Source organism: Chroicocephalus ridibundus, chromosome 2 (assembly GCF_963924245.1).
Source record: "Chroicocephalus ridibundus chromosome 2, bChrRid1.1, whole genome shotgun sequence".
Lineage (NCBI taxonomy): Eukaryota > Metazoa > Chordata > Aves > Charadriiformes > Laridae > Chroicocephalus > Chroicocephalus ridibundus.
The window spans coordinates 137,995,198-138,001,986 of NC_086285.1; the positions used below are offsets into that span (position 1 = coordinate 137,995,198).

General features: G+C 49.3%; 1 protein-coding gene across 3 annotated transcripts in view; it reads right to left on the reverse strand.

Annotated features, from left to right (window-relative positions):
• PAG1 (phosphoprotein membrane anchor with glycosphingolipid microdomains 1) overlaps nucleotides 1-6,584 on the reverse strand; it is a 117,111-nt gene extending 110,527 nt beyond the window's left edge. For all 3 annotated transcript variants that reach the window (XM_063327112.1, XM_063327107.1, XM_063327111.1), the window contains exon 1: nucleotides 6,422-6,584. The gene's annotated coding sequence lies outside the window, so the exon portion shown is untranslated. The remainder of the gene's footprint in view (nucleotides 1-6,421) is intronic.
• Between the last annotated feature and the right edge of the window lie 205 nt (nucleotides 6,585-6,789).

The window sequence follows — 6,789 nt, forward strand, 5'->3', positions numbered from 1 at the left end:
AAAGGACCTTTGAGATCATCGCAACCATACAACCTACAATCTCTGCCACTAGAGCATGCCCTGAAGTGCCACATCTAGACGTTTCTTAAACACCTCTAGGGATGGTGACTCAGCCACCTCCCTGGGCAGGCTGTTCCAGGGCCTGACCACTCTTTCAGTAAAGTAATTCTTCCTAATATCTAATCTAAACCTCTCCTGCTGCAACTTCAGACCATTTCCTCTGGTCCTGTCATTATTCACCTGGGAGAAGAGGCCAACACCCATCTCTCTACAACCTTCTTTCAGGTAGTTGTAGAGGGCAATGAGATCTCCCCTCAGCCTCCTCTTCTCCAAGCTAAACATGCCCAGCTTCCTCAGCCTCTCCTCATATGACCTGGTCTCCAGACCCCTCACCAGCCTGGTAGCTCTCCTCTGGACACGCTCCAGCACTTCAATGTCCCTCTTATACAGAGGGGCCCAGAACTGAACACAGTACTCGAGGTGAGGCCTCACCAGTGCCCAGTACAGAGGCACGATCACTTCCCTGCTCCTGCTGGCCACGCTATTCCTGATACAAGCCAGAATGCTGTTGGCCGTCTTGGCCACCTGGGCACACTGCTGGCTCATGTTAAGCTGGCCATCCACCAGCACCCCCAGGTCCTTTTCTGCCGGGCAGTTTTCCAGCCACTCTTCCCCAAGCCTGTAGCGTTGCTTGGGGTTGTTGTGACTGAAATGCAGGACCCAGCACTTCGCCTTATTAAACCTCATACAGTTGGCCTTGGCCCATCAATCCAGCCTGTCCAGGTCCCTCTGTAGAGCCTTCCTACCCTCAAGCAGATCAACACTCCCACCTAGCTTGGTGTCATCTGCAAACTTACTGAGGGTGCACTCAATCCCCTCATCCAAATCATTGATAAAGATATTAAACAAAACTGGCCCCAAAACAGAGCCCTGAGGGACACCACCGGTGACCAGCTGCCAAGAGGATTTCACCCCATTAATCACAAGTTGTCCAAATAGTTTAATATTCAAACTCTTAGAAGCATATCACCCAGCTTAGAATGGAATTTTATTCCACAATGGAATGAAGTGGACCTGAAGTTTCCCTACTAAGAACAGAAAAGACCAAGTTAAGGTCTTTTTCTCCAAAACAGGGTTTACCCTCTCCAAAGCAAAGCATCCATCTTTAAATTGTTTTATAACTGTGCTTTTTAAAGAGAAGATCCAAAAACTTTCTGTGACATGGAAAATACAAACGTTACACGTTGGCCTTCTTCACGAAGCAAGGACAGTGAAACCGGACGGTTGTATTTGCTAAGCGTGCTTTCAACAAGAAGTTGTTAATCTATTTACAAACGCTGTCATTGAAAACAGCCATCCTGCAAGTTTCGAAATGAAACCACATTCACTGTCACGCAGTGAACGTCCAGATCCGCAGACCTGTTCTTTGAGCTCCTCTTTCCCACAGCTTCCAACCAACAAGATGCTGCCAAAGTCCACGCCACTGCCGCAGTCATGCTTCAATGACTGTGTCTCCAGCAGCGATCACGATGGCTTCGAGGCCACCTCTAACCCTGAATTCAAGCACTCTGTGAGCCCAGGAGCCAGACTGGGGCACAGCCAGGATGTGCCCTGTAGAGCAAGCCCCCCAGGCAGGTTATCATCTGGCCAAGTGGTGGCACATCACACGCAGGCTGTCCCGAAGGTGGGCTGGCAGCCGTCTCGCACTTGGAGGGGCTCTCTTGGTGCAGCAATGGGGCACAGAGCTGGGCTGCAGCCAAGGGGGAGCAGACAGCAGCCAGTTCAGGTGCCACTGCCTCTCAGAACCTCATCTGCAAGCTGCCTTCCAAAGGATGAGTTCAGGGAGAAGCTCATCAAATAAGGTGTTTTAAACCTCACGTGGAACAAGCACGTTCTGCCCTTTTTGCAGAACAATTGTAGGAGAACAGCTGGGTCTATGGTACATTCTCTGCCCCTTCCCATTTAGTCTGGCACACACTCCAGCCCCTCCACACCTCTGGGAGCAAGCTCCACTCCCTTCCTAGCCCAGCTAGACTAAAATGCTCCAGTACCAAAAAAAAAAAAGGCACTTAGAAATCCCTTTTAGATTTGTTTGCATTACTTTGGAGGGTTTGTTATGTATTTGGATGAAAGGAGCCCATTAAGTACATCTATATTTACTTCATTACAGTGTGGCTCTTGAAGTTAGATGAAAAGATTTACTGTGGCCAAGTTTGTTTATTCATCAACATCAGCTAAGATATGCTTTCAAAGGCTCATCCTCATTGCATTTACATGAAAGCACACAGATTGTTTTTCAAGGGTTGCATCACATTCTGAGAGCTGGAAAAGGACAAAAGAAACTTTTGCGAGAATTACAAAATCAAGGATCTGCACAGGAACATTTCCTACCACTTCCAGTTTACCCACCCCTTCCCACTTGGAGTCATTCTTTCTCACTCCGCAGACTTATCAACAGCCACAAACTGTAAGTGGATGGTCAACCACCATGGCCCTAGCCCAGATAGTGGCCACTGGCGCACTGCTTACCCAGGGACACCAGAAATGAAGAATCAGCCCCACCTGAAGCAGGAGAGTTTACGCCAAGTGTGGTCTCCCAAGTTTCTATTTTTTTTATCTGCACTTTGACAAGAACAATTACTTTTTTTTCATAGGTGATGTTGAAGAAGAGCTCTTTGTTAACTGCTAGCAAAGCATGACGTAGGAATACAGCCCACCGCTGACCAACCCCAGCTGTGCAGGTCCTAGTTATCGCCGACAGGAACCCAAACATGATTTGGTACTTGCATGCCTTTAATATCAAAATTTTATCCCCAAGTTATGTAAATATTTGAATGACATTTATGGACAGTATCTTTGCTCATGAGTTTACCCTTTCCCACGGAAGACTTCCAGAGTGATTAACAATGCTGATCTTTATCCTTCACACTGACTGTTCATTCATCCTTTCTAAAACGAATACTGCTTACATACGACCCAAGAGGGCTGTAACAAGGCAGTATTTATCTGCCCTAATAATCTACCGCCGCTGCTTTAATTAAAACTTGGTTATATCGCATCCACGAAGGGAAGGAACCCATCCCGTCACTCATCATCTTCACTTGACAGCTGTGCTTGGTGCACCTTTGCAGGAGCAACTTTTGGGGGTCCCACCACTTGCAGCTCGCCCTCCCCAGCCCAGGTAACCATGGGCACAGCATTGTAAAAAAACCACTTCCCCACAGAAGAAAATCAGTGAAACTGCTGAGGGGTTTGCAGCTTGGGGCCTCCAGTGAGTCACCGAGCACCTGCGGGGTGGTATTTATGGTGGTATTGTGAGCCGGGCAGAGCTGCCTGCGTGGCACACAGGGTTTTCAGGAGGTGAGGGGCTGGGGAAAGGTGGGTCAGACATGGCATGCGCCCATGAGACACCTGTGGAGAAGCCACGGCAATTCAGAGCGTGAGGGATACCAGGATGGAGATGTGGGAACAGCAACCAAAGACATCTCAACTCCCTTCAGTAACTTTGCAGCCGGACCTTCAGGCTTCAGCTTCCTCAGATGCGCAGGAGGATTTTACAGGGCCTCCAAGAGCCCGCAGGAATGCACAGCGATTTCAAAATCTAGAGTTTATTACTAGCAGTTTTACACAAATGAGCATGCACTGCTTGCTGTTTCCATGTTTTAATCAATGTAAGCAGCATCTGATGATACGAACGTTTAGAAACACACCACTTTCCCAAGGAAGAAGCTGTCCTGAACTTCTTCACTCACCAGAAGTTTTTTTGCATCGTTACACACAACATAAGACCTGCAACTGACAGCATCCTTGGGATGCAGGGAGTAGCCAGGGCAGCCTGCCTGCAAGCTACAGCTCTACCATCAGGGCCTCATCCACCACATCTTCCCTGGCCAGCAGCTGCCATTCATCCAGCAGACGCTCCAATTTGGGAGGGGGCTCCCACAGCCCCAGTCTGGCAACTTGCATGTGGGTGAGGGTGAGCCCCAGCATGCTCTGCCCCTTCACCCCGCCTGGGCTCCCTCCTGGCCACAGCATGACCACCAGGCTGCAACGCGCCTGCCCTTCCGGCCGCCGCTCGGGGGCTGAGCTACCCTCGCACCTCGTGCCCGAAATCTGCTCTCTTCTCAACACCTGGAAGCAGAGGCATCGCGATACCAGCCTGGGTAATGTTATTTGAATGATTTATTGTTTCAATTAAGTGTTAAACAATGTTTTCAAGCCTTCTTGGTCTACTAATCTTATTCTTACATTACATTTTGCAGTTACAAATGATACAGTGTTGGAACTACTTTGAAAAAGCCCCTCCATTCTCCATCCCCATCCTTACTGGAAGGAAAAAGACTGTGTCCTGTTCCCACCATTGAACTCTACAGCCCTTTACCATCATCATCAATGAGCTGATAAACAGATTTAACTCCTTTGTATGTCAATGAAGTCCCCAGGAAAGAGTGTTCCTTAACTAAATGCCACTGCACAGCCAGTAAGCTGCATTTCTTGTGGATTCCTCAGAGCAGTGCTTCTTAAAACATAAATTAGCTCTAGATTATTGAGCATTTCTTATTTAGGACTTGAAATCCAGTTGCTGCTTTCTGATCAATATAACCTCAATAGTAGGATAAATTTAGAGCTTAAGTTATCTAGTAGCAGTCATTTGTATACAATACATGATCTAAAGCCACATTCATGTTCAACTGCCTGGCGATGAAGCTTATGAGGAGCACGGTGCCTTAAAATGCAATGGATTACTTGTTTCTTTTCCTCATTAAATGACATTTCATAAAAGAAACTGAACAAAAGACAGGTGAGCTTGCTGAGTGTTATATCGCACAACCTTTACTCATATGAGCAATGTGTTGCCTTCAGATCAGCTTCTCATTCGAAAGTTGCAGATCCCCATTGCTGACCTGAATATTGATTTTATGTTAATAAAACCTGTGTTGAAATACTGGTTAAAGATAAAATTGCTCTTGCACTTCAGGCCCGCGAGATGTTGTGCATACTGTACGATTTCTTTTCAATGAGGGCAGAAGACACTCATCCCTTACAGGAGGTGCTCCACAGGCTGCAGAATTTGCCCGCTGCTAAATAAGCTAAGACCTGAAATAATCACTTTTCCAGTTAAGGGAAGGCGCTTTTGCCATATTGAAGCTGCACACCTCACATATAGGTACATTTATCAGGGCAAAATTTTTAAAGACATAAAATAAGAAACCCTAGAACTTGTAATTTCTACTTCTGTATTATCTACAAGAAACAAATACGGTAACAAAGTACTTCCATTTACCTACTGGGTATCTTTAGCAGTGCTTGCTTCTGCAAATTCTCTTAACAGACACTGCTCCAGTCATCATTTAACCACAACGCAGACAGACTTCAAGAGGACTAAGGAGGATTTGCTTCTGGTTTCACACAGCGCGCTTATTTTTTTGAAGTTTAATTTAGTAAAATAAGAACTCTGGATAAAAGTTAATCGAGCATGTCTGCTAGGAAGGGGAAAAATATTTTCTGCCAAAATTTTATCTTTGCTCTTTCCCTCTCTCACTCTTTTTCTGCATTTGTTGCTTAATGGCACAGTATTATTTCAAAGGCCATTCCTTTTACAAATGTAATCAACTCAAGTATTCAGCACCACGGATGATATATTACTCTCCTTAAAACCAAATCTCTGAGGGACAGATTAGAACCAAAGGTTAAAGAGCGCTATCATTCAAAGCATTATAGTTCAGACACCTATAAATCACTACCTTTGTTTATTTAGATAATTGGGTCCATTAGCGTATGTAACATTCGAGCCACACAACTTTCTGCTATGACCGTTTGCCAGTTTTTTTTTTCTGTCCCCTCTTGGAAGCACTAAGGGAAATAAATGCCCCAAGCAGCACAGGCGGCAAATGATGTGCTAGGAGAAACTGGTGCTCGCAGCTCCCTTCGCAAGGCTTTGAAAAGCAGCCCCTGCCCTCCCCCGGCCACCCCCTTTCTCTTAAAGAGTTTCCAAGACCAAGAGCAGATGCCACTGCGAAACAAACTGGAGACCGGCACCATGTAATAGGATTTGAATGAAAATATAGTTAAGGGGCCGAGTGGCAGCAGCGGAGAGCCCCGCGGCCGCGGAGTGCCGGCACGATGCCCCCCTCCCCCCCCATCCGCCCCGATCCGCACAATGACCCCAACCGGGGGACGGATCCTGCCCGGACCCTGCCCTACACCTGTCACCGCTCCTGCCCAAATTATCGCCCAAATAACCAAATGGCCGCCGCGGCCGGACAGGGGGCAGCCCGGCGGTGCCCAGCCCCGCAGCCCTGCGGCGGCCCCGCCGCCAGCCTCCCGCAGCCGCGCAGCGACAGCGCACCGACCCTCCGCCCCCCCCCCAAAAAAAACCCCACCACAGACACGCCAACTTCGCGTACCGCCCCCAACTCACCGGGAGCCGCCGTGCCCCGCGGAGAGGCGCGCCCGGGGATGCCGCCTCCCGCGGAGCGCTGCCCGCGGAGCGCAGCCCGCAGGGGCCGGGCAGCGGCGCGGCGAGGGGAGGGGAGGGAGGAGCCGCGGCAAGTTGCGGCGCGTCTCTCTCCCCTCCCTCCTCCTCCTCCTCCTCCTCCTCCTCCTTCTTCTTCTTCCCTCCCTCCGCCTCCTCCGCCCGGCAGGAGGGTCGGGGGGAGGCGGCGGAGAGGGACGCAGCGCGGCCGCGCAGCAGCGCGCATGTCTCCGCGCCCGGCGCCGAGAGGCGACCGATGCGGCGGGCGGGCAGTGCAAAGCAGCGCAATCACGCCGCCCTCTGTGCGACCCCCC